General features: G+C 45.3%; 8 non-coding genes across 8 annotated transcripts; 4 read left to right on the forward strand and 4 right to left on the reverse strand.

The window, feature by feature from the left end:
* Window positions 1-2,929: 2,929 nt before the first annotated feature.
* On the reverse strand, window positions 2,930-3,002 carry trnak-cuu (transfer RNA lysine (anticodon CUU)). The gene has a single exon. It is a non-coding gene; the product is annotated as a tRNA-Lys (tRNA).
* Window positions 3,003-4,168: 1,166 nt separating this feature from the next.
* trnal-cag (transfer RNA leucine (anticodon CAG)) lies at window positions 4,169-4,251 on the forward strand. Its single transcript has one exon. It is a non-coding gene; the product is annotated as a tRNA-Leu (tRNA).
* Window positions 4,252-8,936: 4,685 nt separating this feature from the next.
* Window positions 8,937-9,009, reverse strand: trnak-cuu (transfer RNA lysine (anticodon CUU)). The gene has a single exon. It is a non-coding gene; the product is annotated as a tRNA-Lys (tRNA).
* Window positions 9,010-10,183: 1,174 nt separating this feature from the next.
* trnal-cag (transfer RNA leucine (anticodon CAG)) lies at window positions 10,184-10,266 on the forward strand. The gene has a single exon. It is a non-coding gene; the product is annotated as a tRNA-Leu (tRNA).
* A 4,685-nt stretch (window positions 10,267-14,951) lies between these two features.
* Window positions 14,952-15,024, reverse strand: trnak-cuu (transfer RNA lysine (anticodon CUU)). Its single transcript has one exon. It is a non-coding gene; the product is annotated as a tRNA-Lys (tRNA).
* Window positions 15,025-16,072: 1,048 nt separating this feature from the next.
* Window positions 16,073-16,155, forward strand: trnal-cag (transfer RNA leucine (anticodon CAG)). Its single transcript has one exon. It is a non-coding gene; the product is annotated as a tRNA-Leu (tRNA).
* Window positions 16,156-20,840: 4,685 nt separating this feature from the next.
* trnak-cuu (transfer RNA lysine (anticodon CUU)) lies at window positions 20,841-20,913 on the reverse strand. Its single transcript has one exon. It is a non-coding gene; the product is annotated as a tRNA-Lys (tRNA).
* Window positions 20,914-21,961: 1,048 nt separating this feature from the next.
* On the forward strand, window positions 21,962-22,044 carry trnal-cag (transfer RNA leucine (anticodon CAG)). Its single transcript has one exon. It is a non-coding gene; the product is annotated as a tRNA-Leu (tRNA).
* The last annotated feature ends 632 nt before the right edge of the window (window positions 22,045-22,676 follow it).

The following is a 22,676-nucleotide window of genomic DNA, read 5'->3' on the forward strand; positions in this document are numbered from 1 at the left end:
AGTTACTTTCGGCTAATTCTAACGAACCAGACAGCATATATTGTTTTGGTACATTGTCTTCTAAAGTAACCCAAACAGTGTACTTTGTTGACGCACTGTTTTCTAAAATTCTGCACGTACTGTAGCACAGCAATTACATCCTTGAAATATATTATCTAAAAGCACCAATATATTTTTTTCAAAGCTCTCTACATTTTAAGAATCAATTTACTTATTAGATTTCCACTTCAATTCCCTCCTTTTTATTCTTGAAAATGATTAAAAGTTAGATTCTTCATATGGACTCCCAGGAGGCTCCCATACTTCGGATTCTTGCGTTCTTATCAGAACATACTGATGCGCAAACATATTCATTACCATATTTGAAAAGCATTGGAATAATACATGTCATATAGCAACATGAAAACAGGAAGACAAGTATCACAGCCCCTATAATCGGTGTTAGTAACTTAAAGAAAAACATTCCCCCTGGCCCAAACAGTGATTCTAACCAGGAGAGAAATGGGTGAGGCTGTAGAATGAGGCATTAAAGCACATACATAACAAGATGCATTACATTTCTTTAACTTTAACTGTTCTTCTAGTTGTTGTATCTGCCTGGTACTAAAACTACCATTTTCTGGAAAACCTAACTTACTCCACGATGGAAGACACTTTATTCCCCTTTCTCCAAATTCCCTGTACATGTACTTCGCTGGACCGCTCGGTCCTGTTTCCGTCTTCGAATTTTCATTTCCCATTTTTACCGATCGGTGCCTTACTTTAGAACCTTATCACATTAACTACTCCGCAGAGCAAAAACCACACGTCTGTGTTAAGATAAGTTCTTTATGAGTCCCGGACTCATCAAACCCGCGTGAGAACACCCTCACCGGCCTGCTCTTTCTCTGCTATAAGACCACAGAAAAAATTCTTATAAATCGTCTTAAAACAAAAGTTCGTTAAAAGGATCACTTACTGACGTCAGACAGCCGTGAATTCTCCAGACGCGTCTCAGGAAGGACAAACAGTTTATCCTCCGAGGTTCGTCCAATTTGCTAAAATTGTCCGGCTCCAGATGGAGTTTCAGCAGCCGTCCGCGCTCAGGTTAGTGTCCCATCTGGGGTGCCAATTCTGTCGTGGAAATTTAACTATCAAGGAAGCCACAAGAGAGAGTTCTCACCTGAGTAAGGTCTTTATTTCAATATTGCAATATTGGGAGCCCTGTTGCCACTTCGCAAAGTGCAACCGGAGACTCAATTTGTTACAAGCAGTACAGGGTTTTTATAAGACGTTGCGCTGTAAAAAAGCTCAGTGCTTTGTCCCTTCAAAAGCTTCCCCTTTCCCTAAGACAAAACAGATTACAACATAGAACGAGAGAAGAAGCACTAGATTTGTTATTCAAAGCTTATCAGTTACTTTCGGCTAATTCTAACGACCCAGACAGCATATATTGTTTTGGTACATTGTCTTCTAAAGTTACCCAAACAGTGTACTTTGTTGACGCACTGTTTTCTAAAATTCTGCACGTACTGTAGCACAGCAATTACATCCTTGAAATATATTATCTAAAAGCACCAATATATTTTTTTCAAAGCTCTCTACATTTTAAGAATCAATTTACTTATTAGATTTCCACTTCAGGTGCGTGTCTGTCGGCTTGATTCAGTTTAATGCAAGTATTCATTCTCTTTCTGGAACATACAGCTTGCGACAGATGAAATACAATTCTTGGCTTTTCTGGGTGGGTGCAGAAGAAATCCTGCCGGCTGCTTCTGGAAAAGAATTCCAGCCTTTTTTACTCTTTAACCAGAAACTTGCGAATGATACAAAGCAAGCGGGGGGCGTTTCTGTGCAGCTGTTAACTGAACGGCTGCTGGTTCAAGCCCACCCAGGGCTTGTTCCGATTTCAACATCATGCCCCCTAAAGGTAGACTGGATTTCTTTGCGAAACATTCACCCTTTGGACATTTCAGGAAAGGTGCGTGTCGATGCAAGACTTGAAAAGCTTTCCATACAACGAAAAAAATAGTGCTTTTGATTGAAGGAAACGGCAAGAGCAGTTTGAGCAGCTCCGGCCTCTCAAGCGCTTTACAAAGTGATCGGCACCTCGATAGGCAGTTTAGAAGGCTGAGAATGATGCTGGAAGCACAGCGACGTTCTAAAACCAGCGCTTGAAAAGCATCTGCATACATAAAATGTCCATTTCTCAAAAGCTAAATCTGCAGCTTCAGAAGATTGTCAGCTGTATGTTTTCGTTCTTTGTTTCCTTTTTTTACATGACAAGCTTTCGAGAAATGAACTGTCGTTTGTGATGAAGGCTGCATTCGAAATTGTGCATCTAGCTTAGTTCAATGAAATCGGAACGTGCGCCTGTCTCAAACGGATGGCTCTTTGCAGGCACACTACGGAAACCTGCGGGCGCAAGTTGGGAGAAGTGACTCTTGCAGAGTGTCGAGCTTCGAGAACAGGACTCCACTCAGGAAGATATTGCCACGTGTTGAAGAGTTGCTTTTCGCCATTTCTTTCCCATATTTTTCCAGTGCGGTTCAAAATGTTACGTACGTACGTGTTACCTGCAAAATCACAGTGAAACTGTTATGGCGAAAAGATTCCAAATAGTTATTGTATTAGAATAGCTCTGCAATTTCTTAGCCTTCGTACACGCAGTGTTTAAGGAAAGGCTAGAGTAAATGAAACTGTAAATAGCCAGGAGCTCTTATCAGTTTTCATACAAGTTATGATGGCTGTAGCTCCTATCTGCGTCAGATTGACCGGAGCCAACGGATTGTCTGCGGAACCTTTGATTTATCTCTCGGGCAAAGAGCTAGATAAGCCCTTTTCATCTCAGTTTCATCACACCTGTGCATTAAAGTTTAGTGCTCGGTACCATCAAGGTGTAAGAGGGTCAAGGATGAGCACGAAACTTTGTTAGTAAGGAGACGGGCACCGCCCAACGTGGGGCTCGAACCCACGACCCTGAGATTAAGAGTCTCATGCTCTACCGACTGAGCTAGCCGGGCGCCAGGGAAGCAAGGGGTTAACGTGTCCCTGTTGACGTCAATTGGACAAGGTATACTTCCTGGCTTTTCATCATGTGGTGACCGGATTCGAGAGTAGCACACCATGTTCTTTGTTGATTACTGTACCTCAAGCAGCGCAAATGTCAGTAATCATTGAAATGTACGACCTACAATCTCCTCAGCATGCCCGCGTGGACTCCTCTGTGATCATCCTTCTACGTTCTGCTGTAGTTTTCATGCAAGTGAAAACCGTGCTCCAAATAACAACGGCACAGTTGTATCCTGCGGTAAGCATTCTTCTAATTCCATCGTTTTGCTCCAGGGAAAAGGTAGCGCATCATAGTGTTGATATTCCAAGGTCTCAGAGTCCGTATTGGATGGCTTGGATGCAGACATCGCTCAGAGCTCCCAGTATGATTTTCCCGAGTTCAGTTTTGCAGTGCTTTCCTGCTTCCAGTGGGTCTTTGAATGCTCTGCTAAGTAGAGACGTGACATAATTACTAATGCGACCGACTGTGCTGGCTGTTCCTGGTTAATAATGATTAATGCGAGAAATCAATATAAACATAACTGCTTCGATTTCGAGGTTCACTTGAAGCATTCGAAGAAACTATCAAAGATCTCAGAACAACCGAAGACACATTTGGTCATCTCCGTATTGGTGAAGATGAAAGAGTCCCGCAAGTGTCAAGCTTGCACAAACACACACGAGAGAGAAACTCAGAACAGAACTTAAGGAAAGGGAGATCCACACTACTTTAATGCACTTTGCTAACCCGATGGAATGCTTATGAACCATGCGTAAGACACATGTAGCAGATGATGGTTTTGATCCATCAACCTCTGGGTTATGGGCCCAGCATGCTTCCGCTGCGCCACTCTGCTGACGGCCATCCTACGCGTTCCACCTAACTGCTCTTTGTATTTCCTACATAAGTGATGAAAGAGTTGAAAGTTTCAGTGACAAACGCAGACGTCACTTTGAGCGCTTGGTGTTTTGTAGCACAAATCATCACACGCTGCTCTACACTGGATTATAAAGGCCGACACATTTTCCAAACATTTTAATGCTGGAGTCACACTGTAGTATTAATAACAGTGCGATACTCGAAGAGCGTAGTGGGATCGCGGTGGCTCATCAGACCGCTTTGGGGGAGGGGGCTGGCGTCAGGATGGCCGAGCGGTCTAAGGCGCTGCGTTCAGGTCGCAGTCTCCCCTGGAGGCGTGGGTTCGAATCCCACTCCTGACAAAAAGCTTGCTCCATTCCCTCTCCAGTCGGGTGCACATGGGTGAAGCAGCCTGACGTAGGAGACGTGCACCTATAGGCACGCGCGTGTCCCATACCTCTCCTGATTTAGCTCGTACTCCATAGGATGGAAGCGGCTGCTCTGGCTTTTTCACTCGAATATAATCTGATCGCAACAGAAGGCCGTGCAGCCCAGTGCTGGTTTAAGAATGCCTCGTGTCTTCAGGCCCCTATTCCATCAGGTTACCCCTTTGGAATAGTCGTCCGAAAATGACGGAAAAGGAGAAGCACGTAAGCTCCCACAAACTGCGTTAGCATTAGCGGTTGGAATCTGATGGGAGAAAAGCAACCCGGCTCGCCGTCAAGCAATCCATCCCTGGTCTCCCACGTGACGGGCGGGAATACGCACCACTATACTAACGAGGAGCGCTTGCTTGGCGCTTGAAGACACTTCCTCTTGCGGCTACTACTGTTTCCGGTTTCGCCTTTTATTTTCATTCCTCCCAGAGGAGCGCATGAAAACGTTTCCATCTGCGCCATCCTCACCCCTCCACTGCTATGGTCACTGCTCCTCCTGGTGCACTGCAAACACCTATTCAGTCGGTTCTTTCAGTTTGAATAATTAGATCTTCAAAGGCTGGAAGTAGGGCGCAAGGCATGCCAATGCCAAAAGCGTGGTTGTCTGCTTCCAAGTGTGAAATGTCGCTGGGGGACGCTGAAGACATGACTTCCAAGGCAGCAGGTCCAAGCGATTTAGCGTTTGTACAAGAAGCAGGAAGAGAGAAACGGCACTCCGCCTTTTTCTGGGCAGGCGCACGGCGACACGAGAAGGACGCCGTAGTCGGCAGGATTCGACCCGGCGCGGGGAGAGCCCAATGGCTTTCTAGTCCATCGCCTTAACCGCTCGGCCACAACTACAGGGAGCGCCGCCGCCGCCGTCTTGCGATCATTTAACACGGAGGGCGAGGCGGCGGAGGTAACCTTTTTCAACGTCGCTCTCCGTTTCAAAAAAAAAAAAGGCAAATGACATGCTAGCACTCAGACACCCCTCAGAAGATTGAAGGGTGGCTTAAAGCTGGAATGATTAGGTCTCCCCGCTCCGACACCAAAATGGAACTTCGTTAGGCAGAGAGAAAGCAACATCGGAGGAGCGTGAACGAGACTTTCGAAGCTGCTCCACACGGCACTTTGAATCGCAGACATAGCAGTGTTAGAGGCAGGAATCGCCTTTGCGAACGCGATGAGAAACAGAACGCAAGCTCAGGTCCTGCGGTTTAATAAGCAGGCACGGCTTTCATGCGACTGCACATTTCTTTTCTGGAGCGAGTTGACTTTCAGCTTCAAGAAATTCACACAACTTCCGAAATCCGAAATACAAATCTGGCTCATCGCTGCACAAGAAATGCCGCCGGCTGGCAAGAAAATGACAGCGATGTTTTTCCTTAACGACAAACTTCCGATGGAGAAAAACAACGGCGGTGTGTCGTGGAAATTTAACTATCAAGGAAGCCACAAGAGAGAGTTCTCACCTGAGTAAGGTCTTTATTTCAATATTGCAATATTGGGAGCCCTGTTGCCACTTCGCAAAGTGCAACCAGAGACTCAATTTGTCACAAGCAGTACAGGGTTTTTATAAGACGTTGCGCTGTAAAAAAGCTCAGTGCTTTGTCCCTTCAAAAACTTCCCCTTTCCCTAAGACAAAACAGATTACATCATAGAGCGAGAGAAGAAGCACTAGATTTGTTATTCAAAGCTTATCAGTTACTTTCGGCTAATTCTAACGAACCAGACAGCATATATTGTTTTGGTACATTGTCTTCTAAAGTAACCCAAACAGTGTACTTTGTTGACGCACTGTTTTCTAAAATTCTGCACGTACTGTAGCACAGCAATTACATCCTTGAAATATATTATCTAAAAGCACCAATATATTTTTTTCAAAGCTCTCTACATTTTAAGAATCAATTTACTTATTAGATTTCCACTTCAATTCCCTCCTTTTTATTCTTGAAAATGATTAAAAGTTAGATTCTTCATATGGACTCCCAGGAGGCTCCCATACTTCGGATTCTTGCGTTCTTATCAGAACATACTGATGCGCAAACATATTCATTACCATATTTGAAAAGCATTGGAATAATACATGTCATATAGCAACATGAAAACAGGAAGACAAGTATCACAGCCCCTATAATCGGTGTTAGTAACTTAAAGAAAAACATTCCCCCTGGCCCAAACAGTGATTCTAACCAGGAGAGAAATGGGTGAGGCTGTAGAATGAGGCATTAAAGCACATACATAACAAGATGCATTACATTTCTTTAACTTTAACTGTTCTTCTAGTTGTTGTATCTGCCTGGTACTAAAACTACCATTTTCTGGAAAACCTAACTTACTCCACGATGGAAGACACTTTATTCCCCTTTCTCCAAATTCCCTGTACATGTACTTCGCTGGACCGCTCGGTCCTGTTTCCGTCTTCGAATTTTCATTTCCCATTTTTACCGATCGGTGCCTTACTTTAGAACCTTATCACATTAACTACTCCGCAGAGCAAAAACCACACGTCTGTGTTAAGATAAGTTCTTTATGAGTCCCGGACTCATCAAACCCGCGTGAGAACACCCTCACCGGCCTGCTCTTTCTCTGCTATAAGACCACAGAAAAAATTCTTATAAATCGTCTTAAAACAAAAGTTCGTTAAAAGGATCACTTACTGACGTCAGACAGCCGTGAATTCTCCAGACGCGTCTCAGGAAGGACAAACAGTTTATCCTCCGAGGTTCGTCCAATTTGCTAAAATTGTCCGGCTCCGGATGGAGTTTCAGCAGCCGTCCGCGCTCAGGTTAGTGTCCCATCTGGGGTGCCAATTCTGTCGTGGAAATTTAACTATCAAGGAAGCCACAAGAGAGAGTTCTCACCTGAGTAAGGTCTTTATTTCAATATTGCAATATTGGGAGCCCTGTTGCCACTTCGCAAAGTGCAACCGGAGACTCAATTTGTTACAAGCAGTACAGGGTTTTTATAAGACGTTGCGCTGTAAAAAAGCTCAGTGCTTTGTCCCTTCAAAAGCTTCCCCTTTCCCTAAGACAAAACAGATTACAACATAGAACGAGAGAAGAAGCACTAGATTTGTTATTCAAAGCTTATCAGTTACTTTCGGCTAATTCTAACGACCCAGACAGCATATATTGTTTTGGTACATTGTCTTCTAAAGTTACCCAAACAGTGTACTTTGTTGACGCACTGTTTTCTAAAATTCTGCACGTACTGTAGCACAGCAATTACATCCTTGAAATATATTATCTAAAAGCACCAATATATTTTTTTCAAAGCTCTCTACATTTTAAGAATCAATTTACTTATTAGATTTCCACTTCAGGTGCGTGTCTGTCGGCTTGATTCAGTTTAATGCAAGTATTCATTCTCTTTCTGGAACATACAGCTTGCGACAGATGAAATACAATTCTTGGCTTTTCTGGGTGGGTGCAGAAGAAATCCTGCCGGCTGCTTCTGGAAAAGAATTCCAGCCTTTTTTACTCTTTAACCAGAAACTTGCGAATGATACAAAGCAAGCGGGGGGCGTTTCTGTGCAGCTGTTAACTGAACGGCTGCTGGTTCAAGCCCACCCAGGGCTTGTTCCGATTTCAACATCATGCCCCCTAAAGGTAGACTGGATTTCTTTGCGAAACATTCACCCTTTGGACATTTCAGGAAAGGTGCGTGTCGATGCAAGACTTGAAAAGCTTTCCATACAACGAAAAAAATAGTGCTTTTGATTGAAGGAAACGGCAAGAGCAGTTTGAGCAGCTCCGGCCTCTCAAGCGCTTTACAAAGTGATCGGCACCTCGATAGGCAGTTTAGAAGGCTGAGAATGATGCTGGAAGCACAGCGACGTTCTAAAACCAGCGCTTGAAAAGCATCTGCATACATAAAATGTCCATTTCTCAAAAGCTAAATCTGCAGCTTCAGAAGATTGTCAGCTGTATGTTTTCGTTCTTTGTTTCCTTTTTTTACATGACAAGCTTTCGAGAAATGAACTGTCGTTTGTGATGAAGGCTGCATTCGAAATTGTGCATCTAGCTTAGTTCAATGAAATCGGAACGTGCGCCTGTCTCAAACGGATGGCTCTTTGCAGGCACACTACGGAAACCTGCGGGCGCAAGTTGGGAGAAGTGACTCTTGCAGAGTGTCGAGCTTCGAGAACAGGACTCCGCTCAGGAAGATATTGCCACGTGTTGAAGAGTTGCTTTTCGCCATTTCTTTCCCATATTTTTCCAGTGCGGTTCAAAATGTTACGTACGTACGTGTTACCTGCAAAATCACAGTGAAACTGTTATGGCGAAAAGATTCCAAATAGTTATTGTATTAGAATAGCTCTGCAATTTCTTAGCCTTCGTACACGCAGTGTTTAAGGAAAGGCTAGAGTAAATGAAACTGTAAATAGACAGGAGCTCTTATCAGTTTTCATACAAGTTATGATGGCTGCAGCTCCTATCTGCGTCAGAGTGACCGGAGCCAACGGATTGTCTGCGGAACCTTTGATTTATCTCTCGGGCAAAGAGCTAGATAAGCCCTTTTCATCTCAGTTTCATCACACCTGTGCATTAAAGTTTAGTGCTCGGTACCATCAAGGTGTAAGAGGGTCAAGGATGAGCACGAAACTTTGTTAATAAGGAGACGGGCACCGCCCAACGTGGGGCTCGAACCCACGACCCTGAGATTAAGAGTCTCATGCTCTACCGACTGAGCTAGCCGGGCGCCAGGGAAGCAAGGGGTTAACGTGTCCCTGTTGACGTCAATTGGACAAGGTATACTTCCTGGCTTTTCATCATGTGGTGACCGGATTCGAGAGTAGCACACCCTGTTCTTTGTTGATTACTGTACCTCAAGCAGCGCAAATGTCAGTAATCATTGAAATGTACGACCTACAATCTCCTCAGCATGCCCGCGTGGACTCCTCTGTGATCATCCTTCTACGTTCTGCTGTAGTTTTCATGCAAGTGAAAACCGTGCTCCAAATAACAACGGCACAGTTGTATCCTGCGGTAAGCATTCTTCTAATTCCATCGTTTTGCTCCAGGGAAAAGGTAGCGCATCATAGTGTTGATATTCCAAGGTCTCAGAGTCCGTATTGGATGGCTTGGATGCAGACATCGCTCAGAGCTCCCAGTATGATTTTCCCGAGTTCAGTTTTGCAGTGTCTTAGTGCTTTCCTGCTTCCAGTGGGTCTTTGAATGCTCTGCTAAGTAGAGACGTGACATAATTACTAATGCGACCGACTGTGCTGGCTGTTCCTGGTTAATAATGATTAATGCGAGAAATCAATATAAACATAACTGCTTCGATTTCGAGGTTCACTTGAAGCATTCGAAGAAACTATCAAAGATCTCAGAACAACCGAAGACACATTTGGTCATCTCCGTATTGGTGAAGATGAAAGAGTCCCGCAAGTGTCAAGCTTGCACAAACACACACGAGAGAGAAACTCAGAACAGAACTTAAGGAAAGGGAGATCCACACTACTTTAATGCACTTTGCTAACCCGATGGAATGCTTATGAACCATGCGTAAGACACATGTAGCAGAGGATGGTTTCGATCCATCGACCTCTGGGTTATGGGCCCAGCACGCTTCCGCTGCGCCACTCTGCTGACGGCCATCCTACGCGTTCCACCTAACTGCTCTTTGTATTTCCTACATAAGTGATGAAAGAGTTGAAAGTTTCAGTGACAAACGCAGACGTCACTTTGAGCGCTTGGTGTTTTGTAGCACAAATCATCACACGCTGCTCTACACTGGATTATAAAGGCCGACACATTTTCCAAACATTTTAATGCTGGAGTCACACTGTAGTATTAATAACAGTGCGATACTCGAAGAGCGTAGTGGGATCGCGGTGGCTCATCAGACCGCTTTGGGGGAGGGGGCTGGCGTCAGGATGGCCGAGCGGTCTAAGGCGCTGCGTTCAGGTCGCAGTCTCCCCTGGAGGCGTGGGTTCGAATCCCACTCCTGACAAAAAGCTTGCTCCATTCCCTCTCCAGTCGGGTGCACATGGGTGAAGCAGCCTGACGTAGGAGACGTGCACCTATAGGCACGCGCGTGTCCCATACCTCTCCTGATTTAGCTCGTACTCCATAGGATGGAAGCGGCTGCTCTGGCTTTTTCACTCGAATATAATCTGATCGCAACAGAAGGCCGTGCAGCCCAGTGCTGGTTTAAGAATGCCTCGTGTCTTCAGGCCCCTATTCCATCAGGTTACCCCTTTGGAATAGTCGTCCGAAAATGACGGAAAAGGAGAAGCACGTAAGCTCCCACAAACTGCGTTAGCATTAGCGGTTGGAATCTGATGGGAGAAAAGCAACCCGGCTCGCCGTCAAGCAATCCATCCCTGGTCTCCCACGTGACGGGCGGGAATACGCACCACTATACTAACGAGGAGCGCTTGCTTGGCGCTTGAAGACACTTCCTCTTGCGGCTACTACTGTTTCCGGTTTCGCCTTTTATTTTCATTCCTCCCAGAGGAGCGCATGAAAACGTTTCCATCTGCGCCATCCTCACCCCTCCACTGCTATGGTCACTGCTCCTCCTGGTGCACTGCAAACACCTATTCAGTCGGTTCTTTCAGTTTGAATAATTAGATCTTCAAAGGCTGGAAGTAGGGCGCAAGGCATGCCAATGCCAAAAGCGTGGTTGTCTGCTTCCAAGTGTGAAATGTCGCTGGGGGACGCTGAAGACATGACTTCCAAGGCAGCAGGTCCAAGCGATTTAGCGTTTGTACAAGAAGCAGGAAGAGAGAAACGGCACTCCGCCTTTTTCTGGGCAGGCGCACGGCGACACGAGAAGGACGCCGTAGTCGGCAGGATTCGACCCGGCGCGGGGAGAGCCCAATGGCTTTCTAGTCCATCGCCTTAACCGCTCGGCCACAACTACAGGGAGCGCCGCCGCCGCCGTCTTGCGATCATTTAACACGGAGGGCGAGGCGGCGGAGGTAACCTTTTTCAACGTCGCTCTCCGTTTCAAAAAAAAAAAAGGCAAATGACATGCTAGCACTCAGACACCCCTCAGAAGATTGAAGGGTGGCTTAAAGCTGGAATGATTAGGTCTCCCCGCTCCGACACCAAAATGGAACTTCGTTAGGCACAGAGAAAGCAACATCGGAGGAGCGTGAACAAGGCTTTCGAAGCTGCTCCACACGGCACTTTGAATCGCAGACATAGCAGTGTTAGAGGCAGGAATCGCCTTTGCGAACGCGATGAGAAACAGAACGCAAGCTCAGGTCCTGCGGTTTAATAAGCAGGCACGGCTTTCATGCGACTGCACATTTCTTTTCTGGAGCGAGTTGACTTTCAGCTTCAAGAAATTCACACAACTTCCGAAATCCGAAATACAAATCTGGCTCATCGCTGCACAAGAAATGCCGCCGGCTGGCAAGAAAATGACAGCGATGTTTTTCCTTAACGACAAACTTCCGATGGAGAAAAACAACGGCGGTGTGTCGTGGAAATTTAACTATCAAGGAAGCCACAAGAGAGAGTTCTCACCTGAGTAAGGTCTTTATTTCAATATTGCAATATTGGGAGCCCTGTTGCCACTTCGCAAAGTGCAACCAGAGACTCAATTTGTCACAAGCAGTACAGGGTTTTTATAAGACGTTGCGCTGTAAAAAAGCTCAGTGCTTTGTCCCTTCAAAAACTTCCCCTTTCCCTAAGACAAAACAGATTACATCATAGAGCGAGAGAAGAAGCACTAGATTTGTTATTCAAAGCTTATCAGTTACTTTCGGCTAATTCTAACGAACCAGACAGCATATATTGTTTTGGTACATTGTCTTCTAAAGTAACCCAAACAGTGTACTTTGTTGACGCACTGTTTTCTAAAATTCTGCACGTACTGTAGCACAGCAATTACATCCTTGAAATATATTATCTAAAAGCACCAATATATTTTTTTCAAAGCTCTCTACATTTTAAGAATCAATTTACTTATTAGATTTCCACTTCAATTCCCTCCTTTTTATTCTTGAAAATGATTAAAAGTTAGATTCTTCATATGGACTCCCAGGAGGCTCCCATACTTCGGATTCTTGCGTTCTTATCAGAACATACTGATGCGCAAACATATTCATTACCATATTTGAAAAGCATTGGAATAATACATGTCATATAGCAACATAAAAACAGGAAGACAAGTATCACAGCCCCTATAATCGGTGTTAGTAACTTAAAGAAAAACATTTCCCCTGGCCCAAACAGTGATTCTAACCAGGAGAGAAATGGGTGAGGCTGTAGAATGAGGCATTAAAGCACATACATAACAAGATGCATTACATTTCTTTAACTTTAACTGTTCTTCTAGTTGTTGTATCTGCCTGGTACTAAAACTACCATTTTCTGGAAAACCTAACTTACTCCACGATGGAAGACACTTTATTCCCCTTTCTCCAAATTCCCTGTACATGTACTTCGCTGGACCGCTCGGTCCTGTTTCCGTCTTCGAATTTTCATTTCCCATTTTTACCGATCGGTGCCTTACTTTAGAACCTTATCACATTAACTACTCCGCAGAGCAAAAACCACACGTCTGTGTTAAGATAAGTTCTTTATGAGTCCCGGACTCATCAAACCCGCGTGAGAACACCCTCACCGGCCTGCTCTTTCTCTGCTATAAGACCACAGAAAAAATTCTTATAAATCGTCTTAAAACAAAAGTTCGTTAAAAGGATCACTTACTGACGTCAGACAGCCGTGAATTCTCCAGACGCGTCTCAGGAAGGACAAACAGTTTATCCTCCGAGGTTCGTCCAATTTGCTAAAATTGTCCGGCTCCGGATGGAGTTTCAGCAGCCGTCCGCGCTCAGGTTAGTGTCCCATCTGGGGTGCCAATTCTGTCGTGGAAATTTAACTATCAAGGAAGCCACAAGAGAGAGTTCTCACCTGAGTAAGGTCTTTATTTCAATATTGCAATATTGGGAGCCCTGTTGCCACTTCGCAAAGTGCAACCGGAGACTCAATTTGTTACAAGCAGTACAGGGTTTTTATAAGACGTTGCGCTGTAAAAAAGCTCAGTGCTTTGTCCCTTCAAAAGCTTCCCCTTTCCCTAAGACAAAACAGATTACAACATAGAACGAGAGAAGAAGCACTAGATTTGTTATTCAAAGCTTATCAGTTACTTTCGGCTAATTCTAACGACCCAGACAGCATATATTGTTTTGGTACATTGTCTTCTAAAGTTACCCAAACAGTGTACTTTGTTGACGCACTGTATTCTAAAGTTCTGCACGTACTGTAGCACAGCAATTACATCCTTGAAATATATTATCTAAAAGCACCAATATATTTTTTTCAAAGCTCTCTACATTTTAAGAATCAATTTACTTATTAGATTTCCACTTCAGGTGCGTGTCTGTCGGCTTGATTCAGTTTAATGCAAGTATTCATTCTCTTTCTGGAATATACAGCTTGCGACAGATGAAATACAATTCTTGGCTTTTCTGGGTGGGTGCAGAAGAAATCCTGCCGGCTGCTTCTGGAAAAGAATTCCAGCCTTTTTTACTCTTTAACCAGAAACTTGCGAATGATACAAAGCAAGCGGGGGGCGTTTCTGTGCAGCTGTTAACTGAACGGCTGCTGGTTCAAGCCCACCCAGGGCTTGTTCCGATTTCAACATCATGCCCCCTAAAGGTAGACTGGATTTCTTTGCGAAACATTCACCCTTTGGACATTTCAGGAAAGGTGCGTGTCGATGCAAGACTTGAAAAGCTTTCCATACAACGAAAAAAATAGTGCTTTTGATTGAAGGAAACGGCAAGAGCAGTTTGAGCAGCTCCGGCCTCTCAAGCGCTTTACAAAGTGATCGGCACCTCGATAGGCAGTTTAGAAGGCTGAGAATGATGCTGGAAGCACAGCGACGTTCTAAAACCAGCGCTTGAAAAGCATCTGCATACATAAAATGTCCATTTCTCAAAAGCTAAATCTGCAGCTTCAGAAGATTGTCAGCTGTATGTTTTCGTTCTTTGTTTCCTTTTTTTACATGACAAGCTTTCGAGAAATGAACTGTCGTTTGTGATGAAGGCTGCATTCGAAATTGTGCATCTAGCTTAGTTCAATGAAATCGGAACGTGCGCCTGTCTCAAACGGATGGCTCTTTGCAGGCACACTACGGAAACCTGCGGGCCCAAGTTGGGAGAAGTGACTCTTGCAGAGTGTCGAGCTTCGAGAACAGGACTCCGCTCAGGAAGATATTGCCACGTGTTGAAGAGTTGCTTTTCGCCATTTCTTTCCCATATTTTTCCAGTGCGGTTCAAAATGTTACGTACGTACGTGTTACCTGCAAAATCGCAGTGAAACTGTTATGGCGAAAAGATTCCAAATAGTTATTGTATTAGAATAGCTCTGCAATTTCTTAGCCTTCGTACACGCAGTGTTTAAGGAAAGGCTAGAGTAAATGAAACTGTAAATAGACAGGAGCTCTTATCAGTTTTCATACAAGTTATGATGGCTGCAGCTCCTATCTGCGTCAGAGTGACCGGAGCCAACGGATTGTCTGCGGAACCTTTGATTTATCTCTCGGGCAAAGAGATAGATAAGCCCTTTTCATCTCAGTTTCATCACACCTGTGCATTAAAGTTTAGTGCTCGGTACCATCAAGGTGTAAGAGGGTCAAGGATGAGCACGAAACTTTGTTAATAAGGAGACGGGCACCGCCCAACGTGGGGCTCGAACCCACGACCCTGAGATTAAGAGTCTCATGCTCTACCGACTGAGCTAGCCGGGCGCCAGGGAAGCAAGGGGTTAACGTGTCCCTGTTGACGTCAATTGGACAAGGTATACTTCCTGGCTTTTCATCATGTGGTGACCGGATTCGAGAGTAGCACACCCTGTTCTTTGTTGATTACTGTACCTCAAGCAGCGCAAATGTCAGTAATCATTGAAATGTACGACCTACAATCTCCTCAGCATGCCCGCGTGGACTCCTCTGTGATCATCCTTCTACGTTCTGCTGTAGTTTTCATGCAAGTGAAAACCGTGCTCCAAATAACAACGGCACAGTTGTATCCTGCGGTAAGCATTCTTCTAATTCCATCGTTTTGCTCCAGGGAAAAGGTAGCGCATCATAGTGTTGATATTCCAAGGTCTCAGAGTCCGTATTGGATGGCTTGGATGCAGACATCGCTCAGAGCTCCCAGTATGATTTTCCCGAGTTCAGTTTTGCAGTGTCTTAGTGCTTTCCTGCTTCCAGTGGGTCTTTGAATGCTCTGCTAAGTAGAGACGTGACATAATTACTAATGCGACCGACTGTGCTGGCTGTTCCTGGTTAATAATGATTAATGCGAGAAATCAATATAAACATAACTGCTTCGATTTCGAGAGAGAAACTCAGAACAGAACTTAAGGAAAGGGAGATCCACACTACTTTAATGCACTTTGCTAACCCGATGGAATGCTTATGAACCATGCGTAAGACACATGTAGCAGAGGATGGTTTCGATCCATCGACCTCTGGGTTATGGGCCCAGCACGCTTCCGCTGCGCCACTCTGCTGACGGCCATCCTATGCGTTCCACCTAACTGCTCTTTGTATTTCCTACATAAGTGATGAAAGAGTTGAAAGTTTCAGTGACAAACGCAGACGTCACTTTGAGCGCTTGGTGTTTTGTAGCACAAATCATCACACGCTGCTCTACACTGGATTATAAAGGCCGACACATTTTCCAAACATTTTAATGCTGGAGTCACACTGTAGTATTAATAACAGTGCGATACTCGAAGAGCGTAGTGGGATCGCGGTGGCTCATCAGACCGCTTTGGGGGAGGGGGCTGGCGTCAGGATGGCCGAGCGGTCTAAGGCGCTGCGTTCAGGTCACAGTCTCCCCTGGAGGCGTGGGTTCGAATCCCACTCCTGACAAAAAGCTTGCGCCATTCCCTCTCCAGTCGGGTGCACATGGGTGAAGCAGCCTGACGTAGGAGACGTGCACCTATAGGCACGCGCGTGTCCCATACCTCTCCTGATTTAGCTCGTACTCCATAGGATGGAAGCGGCTGCTCTGGCTTTTTCACTCGAATATAATCTGATCGCAACAGAAGGCCGTGCAGCCCAGTGCTGGTTTAAGAATGCCTCGTGTCTTCAGGCCCCTATTCCATCAGGTTACCCCTTTGGAATAGTCGTCCGAAAATGACGGAAAAGGAGAAGCACGTAAGCTCCCACAAACTGCGTTAGCATTAGCGGTTGGAATCTGATGGGAGAAAAGCAACCCGGCTCGCCGTCAAGCAATCCATCCCTGGTCTCCCACGTGACGGGCGGGAATACGCACCACTATACTAACGAGGAGCGCTTGCTTGGCGCTTGAAGACACTTCCTCTTGCGGCTACTACTGTTTCCGGTTTCGCCTTTTATTTTCATTCCTCCCAGAGGAGCGCATGAAAACGTTTCCATCTGCGCCATCCTCACCCCTCCACTGCTATGGTCACTGCTCCTCCTGGTGCACTGTAAACACCTATTCAGTCGGTTCTTTCAGTTTGAATAATTAGATCTTCAAAGGCTGGAAGTAGGGCGCAAGGCATGCCAATGCCAAAAGCGTGGTTGTCTGCTTCCAAGTGTGAAATGTCGCTGGGGGACGCTGAAGACATGACTTCCAAGGCAGCAGGTCCAAGCGATTTAGCGTTTGTACAAGAAGCAGGAAGAGAGAAACGGCACTCCGCCTTTTTCTGGGCAGGCGCACGGCGACACGAGAAGGACGCCGTAGTCGGCAGGATTCGACCCGGCGCGGGGAGAGCCCAATGGCTTTCTAGTCCATCGCCTTAACCGCTCGGCCACAACTACAGGGAGCGCCGCCGCCGCCGTCTTGCGATCATTTAACACGGAGGGCGAGGCGGCGGAGGTAACCTTTTTCAACGTCGCTCTCCGTTTCAAAAAAAAAAAAGGCAAATGACATGCTAGCACTCAGACACCCCTCAGAAGATTGAAGGGTGGCTTAAAGCTGGAATGATTAGGTCTCCCCGCTCCGACACCAAAATGGAACTTCGTTAGGCAGAGAGAAAGCAACATCGGAGGAGCGTGAACGAGACTTTCGAAGCTGCTCCACACGGCACTTTGAATCGCAGACATAGCAGTGTTAGAGGCAGGAATCGCCTTTGCGAACGCGATGAGAAACAGAACGCAAGCTCAGGTCCTGCGGTTTAATAAGCAGGCACGGCTTTCATGCGACTGCACATTTCTTTTCTGGAGCGAGTTGACTTTCAGCTTCAAGAAATTCACACAACTTCCGAAATCCGAAATACAAATCTGGCTCATCGCTGCACAAGAAATGCCGCCGGCTGGCAAGAAAATGACAGCGATGTTTTTCCTTAACGACAAACTTCCCATGGAGAAAAACAACGGCGGTGTGTCGTGGAAATTTAACTATCAAGGAAGCCACAAGAGAGAGTTCTCACCTGAGTAAGGTCTTTATTTCAATATTGCAATATTGGGAGCCCTGTTGCCACTTCGCAAAGTGCAACCAGAGACTCAATTTGTCACAAGCAGTACAGGGTTTTTATAAGACGTTGCGCTGTAAAAAAGCTCAGTGCTTTGTCCCTTCAAAAACTTCCCCTTTCCCTAAGACAAAACAGATTACATCATAGAGCGAGAGAAGAAGCACTAGATTTGTTATTCAAAGCTTATCAGTTACTTTCGGCTAATTCTAACGAACCAGACAGCATATATTGTTTTGGTACATTGTCTTCTAAAGTAACCCAAACAGTGTACTTTGTTGACGCACTGTTTTCTAAAATTCTGCACGTACTGTAGCACAGCAATTACATCCTTGAAATATATTATCTAAAAGCACCAATATATTTTTTTCAAAGCTCTCTACATTTTAAGAATCAATTTACTTATTAGATTTCCACTTCAATTCCCTCCTTTTTATTCTTGAAAATGATTAAAAGTTAGATTCTTCATATGGACTCCCAGGAGGCTCCCATACTTCGGATTCTTGCGTTCTTATCAGAACATACTGATGCGCAAACATATTCATTACCATATTTGAAAAGCATTGGAATAATACATGTCATATAGCAACATAAAAACAGGAAGACAAGTATCACAGCCCCTATAATCGGTGTTAGTAACTTAAAGAAAAACATTCCCCCTGGCCCAAACAGTGATTCTAACCAGGAGAGAAATGGGTGAGGCTGTAGAATGAGGCATTAAAGCACATACATAACAAGATGCATTACATTTCTTTAACTTTAACTGTTCTTCTAGTTGTTGTATCTGCCTGGTACTAAAACTACCATTTTCTGGAAAACCTAACTTACTCCACGATGGAAGACACTTTATTCCCCTTTCTCCAAATTCCCTGTACATGTACTTCGCTGGACCGCTCGGTCCTGTTTCCGTCTTCGAATTTTCATTTCCCATTTTTACCGATCGGTGCCTTACTTTAGAACCTTATCACATTAACTACTCCGCAGAGCAAAAACCACACGTCTGTGTTAAGATAAGTTCTTTATGAGTCCCGGACTCATCAAACCCGCGTGAGAACACCCTCACCGGCCTGCTCTTTCTCTGCTATAAGACCACAGAAAAAATTCTTATAAATCGTCTTAAAACAAAAGTTCGTTAAAAGGATCACTTACTGACGTCAGACAGCCGTGAATTCTCCAGACGCGTCTCAGGAAGGACAAACAGTTTATCCTCCGAGGTTCGTCCAATTTGCTAAAATTGTCCGGCTCCGGATGGAGTTTCAGCAGCCGTCCGCGCTCAGGTTAGTGTCCCATCTGGGGTGCCAATTCTGTCGTGGAAATTTAACTATCAAGGAAGCCACAAGAGAGAGTTCTCACCTGAGTAAGGTCTTTATTTCAATATTGCAATATTGGGAGCCCTGTTGCCACTTCGCAAAGTGCAACCGGAGACTCAATTTGTTACAAGCAGTACAGGGTTTTTATAAGACGTTGCGCTGTAAAAAAGCTCAGTGCTTTGTCCCTTCAAAAGCTTCCCCTTTCCCTAAGACAAAACAGATTACAACATAGAACGAGAGAAGAAGCACTAGATTTGTTATTCAAAGCTTATCAGTTACTTTCGGCTAATTCTAACGACCCAGACAGCATATATTGTTTTGGTACATTGTCTTCTAAAGTTACCCAAACAGTGTACTTTGTTGACGCACTGTATTCTAAAGTTCTGCACGTACTGTAGCACAGCAATTACATCCTTGAAATATATTATCTAAAAGCACCAATATATTTTTTTCAAAGCTCTCTACATTTTAAGAATCAATTTACTTATTAGATTTCCACTTCAGGTGCGTGTCTGTCGGCTTGATTCAGTTTAATGCAAGTATTCATTCTCTTTCTGGAATATACAGCTTGCGACAGATGAAATACAATTCTTGGCTTTTCTGGGTGGGTGCAGAAGAAATCCTGCCGGCTGCTTCTGGAAAAGAATTCCAGCCTTTTTTACTCTTTAACCAGAAACTTGCGAATGATACAAAGCAAGCGGGGGGCGTTTCTGTGCAGCTGTTAACTGAACGGCTGCTGGTTCAAGCCCACCCAGGGCTTGTTCCGATTTCAACATCATGCCCCCTAAAGGTAGACTGGATTTCTTTGCGAAACATTCACCCTTTGGACATTTCAGGAAAGGTGCGTGTCGATGCAAGACTTGAAAAGCTTTCCATACAACGAAAAAAATAGTGCTTTTGATTGAAGGAAACGGCAAGAGCAGTTTGAGCAGCTCCGGCCTCTCAAGCGCTTTACAAAGTGATCGGCACCTCAATAGGCAGTTTAGAAGGCTGAGAATGATGCTGGAAGCACAGCGACGTTCTAAAACCAGCGCTTGAAAAGCATCTGCATACATAAAATGTCCATTTCTCAAAAGCTAAATCTGCAGCTTCAGAAGATTGTCAGCTGTATGTTTTCGTTCTTTGTTTCCTTTTTTTACATGACAAGCTTTCGAGAAATGAACTGTCGTTTGTGATGAAGGCTGCATTCGAAATTGTGCATCTAGCTTAGTTCAATGAAATCGGAACGTGCGCCTGTCTCAAACGGATGGCTCTTTGCAGGCACACTACGGAAACCTGCGGGCGCAAGTTGGGAGAAGTGACTCTTGCAGAGTGTCGAGCTTCGAGAACAGGACTCCGCTCAGGAAGATATTGCCACGTGTTGAAGAGTTGCTTTTCGCCATTTCTTTCCCATATTTTTCCAGTGCGGTTCAAAATGTTACGTACGTACGTGTTACCTGCAAAATCACAGTGAAACTGTTATGGCGAAAAGATTCCAAATAGTTATTGTATTAGAATAGCTCTGCAATTTCTTAGCCTTCGTACACGCAGTGTTTAAGGAAAGGCTAGAGTAAATGAAACTGTAAATAGACAGGAGCTCTTATCAGTTTTCATACAAGTTATGATGGCTGCAGCTCCTATCTGCGTCAGAGTGACCGGAGCCAACGGATTGTCTGCGGAACCTTTGATTTATCTCTCGGGCAAAGAGATAGATAAGCCCTTTTCATCTCAGTTTCATCACACCTGTGCATTAAAGTTTAGTGCTCGGTACCATCAAGGTGTAAGAGGGTCAAGGATGAGCACGAAACTTTGTTAATAAGGAGACGGGCACCGCCCAACGTGGGGCTCGAACCCACGACCCTGAGGTTAAGAGTCTCATGCTCTACCGACTGAGCTAGCCGGGCGCCAGGGAAGCAAGGGGTTAACGTGTCCCTGTTGACATCAATTGGACAAGGTATACTTCCTGGCTTTTCATCATGTGGTGACCGGATTCGAGAGTAGCACACCCTGTTCTTTGTTGATTACTGTACCTCAAGCAGCGCAAATGTCAGTAATCATTGAAATGTACGACCTACAATCTCCTCAGCATGCCCGCGTGGACTCCTCTGTGATCATCCTTCTACGTTCTGCTGTAGTTTTCATGCAAGTGAAAACCGTGCTCCAAATAACAACGGCACAGTTGTATCCTGCGGTAAGCATTCTTCTAATTCCATCGTTTTGCTCCAGGGAAAAGGTAGCGCATCATAGTGTTGATATTCCAAGGTCTCAGAGTCCGTATTGGATGGCTTGGATGCAGACATCGCTCAGAGCTCCCAGTATGATTTTCCCGAGTTCAGTTTTGCAGTGTCTTAGTGCTTTCCTGCTTCCAGTGGGTCTTTGAATGCTCTGCTAAGTAGAGACGTGACATAATTACTAATGCGACCGACTGTGCTGGCTGTTCCTGGTTAATAATGATTAATGCGAGAAATCAATATAAACATAACTGCTCCGATTTCGAGAGAGAAACTCAGAACAGAACTTAAGGAAAGGGAGATCCACACTACTTTAATGCACTTTGCTAACCCGATGGAATGCTTATGAACCATGCGTAAGACACATGTAGCAGAGGATGGTTTCGATCCATCGACCTCTGGGTTATGGGCCCAGCACGCTTCCGCTGCGCCACTCTGCTGACGGCCATCCTACGCGTTCCACCTAACTGCTCTTTGTATTTCCTACATAAGTGATGAAAGAGTTGAAAGTTTCAGTGACAAACGCAGACGTCACTTTGAGCGCTTGGTGTTTTGTAGCACAAATCATCACACGCTGCTCTACACTGGATTATAAAGGCCGACACATTTTCCAAACATTTTAATGCTGGAGTCACACTGTAGTATTAATAACAGTGCGATACTCGAAGAGCGTAGTGGGATCGCGGTGGCTCATCAGACCGCTTTGGGGGAGGGGGCGGGCGTCAGGATGGCCGAGCGGTCTAAGGCGCTGCGTTCAGGTCACAGTCTCCCCTGGAGGCGTGGGTTCGAATCCCACTCCTGACAAAAAGCTTGCGCCATTCCCTCTCCAGTCGGGTGCACATGGGTGAAGCAGCCTGACGTAGGAGACGTGCACCTATAGGCACGCGCGTGTCCCATACCTCTCCTGATTTAGCTCGTACTCCATAGGATGGAAGCGGCTGCTCTGGCTTTTTCACTCGAATATAATCTGATCGCAACAGAAGGCCGTGCAGCCCAGTGCTGGTTTAAGAATGCCTCGTGTCTTCAGGCCCCTATTCCATCAGGTTACCCCTTTGGAATAGTCGTCCGAAAATGACGGAAAAGGAGAAGCACGTAAGCTCCCACAAACTGCGTTAGCATTAGCGGTTGGAATCTGATGGGAGAAAAGCAACCCGGCTCGCCGTCAAGCAATCCATCCCTGGTCTCCCACGTGACGGGCGGGAATACGCACCACTATACTAACGAGGAGCGCTTGCTTGGCGCTTGAAGACACTTCCTCTTGCGGCTACTACTGTTTCCGGTTTCGCCTTTTATTTTCATTCCTCCCAGAGGAGCGCATGAAAACGTTTCCATCTGCGCCATCCTCACCCCTCCACTGCTATGGTCACTGCTCCTCCTGGTGCACTGCAAACACCTATTCAGTCGGTTCTTTCAGTTTGAATAATTAGATCTTCAAA

Source organism: Atractosteus spatula, chromosome 25, assembly GCF_055471065.1.
Source record: "Atractosteus spatula isolate fAtrSpa1 chromosome 25, fAtrSpa1.hap1, whole genome shotgun sequence".
Taxonomy (NCBI): Eukaryota; Metazoa; Chordata; class Actinopteri; order Semionotiformes; family Lepisosteidae; genus Atractosteus; species Atractosteus spatula.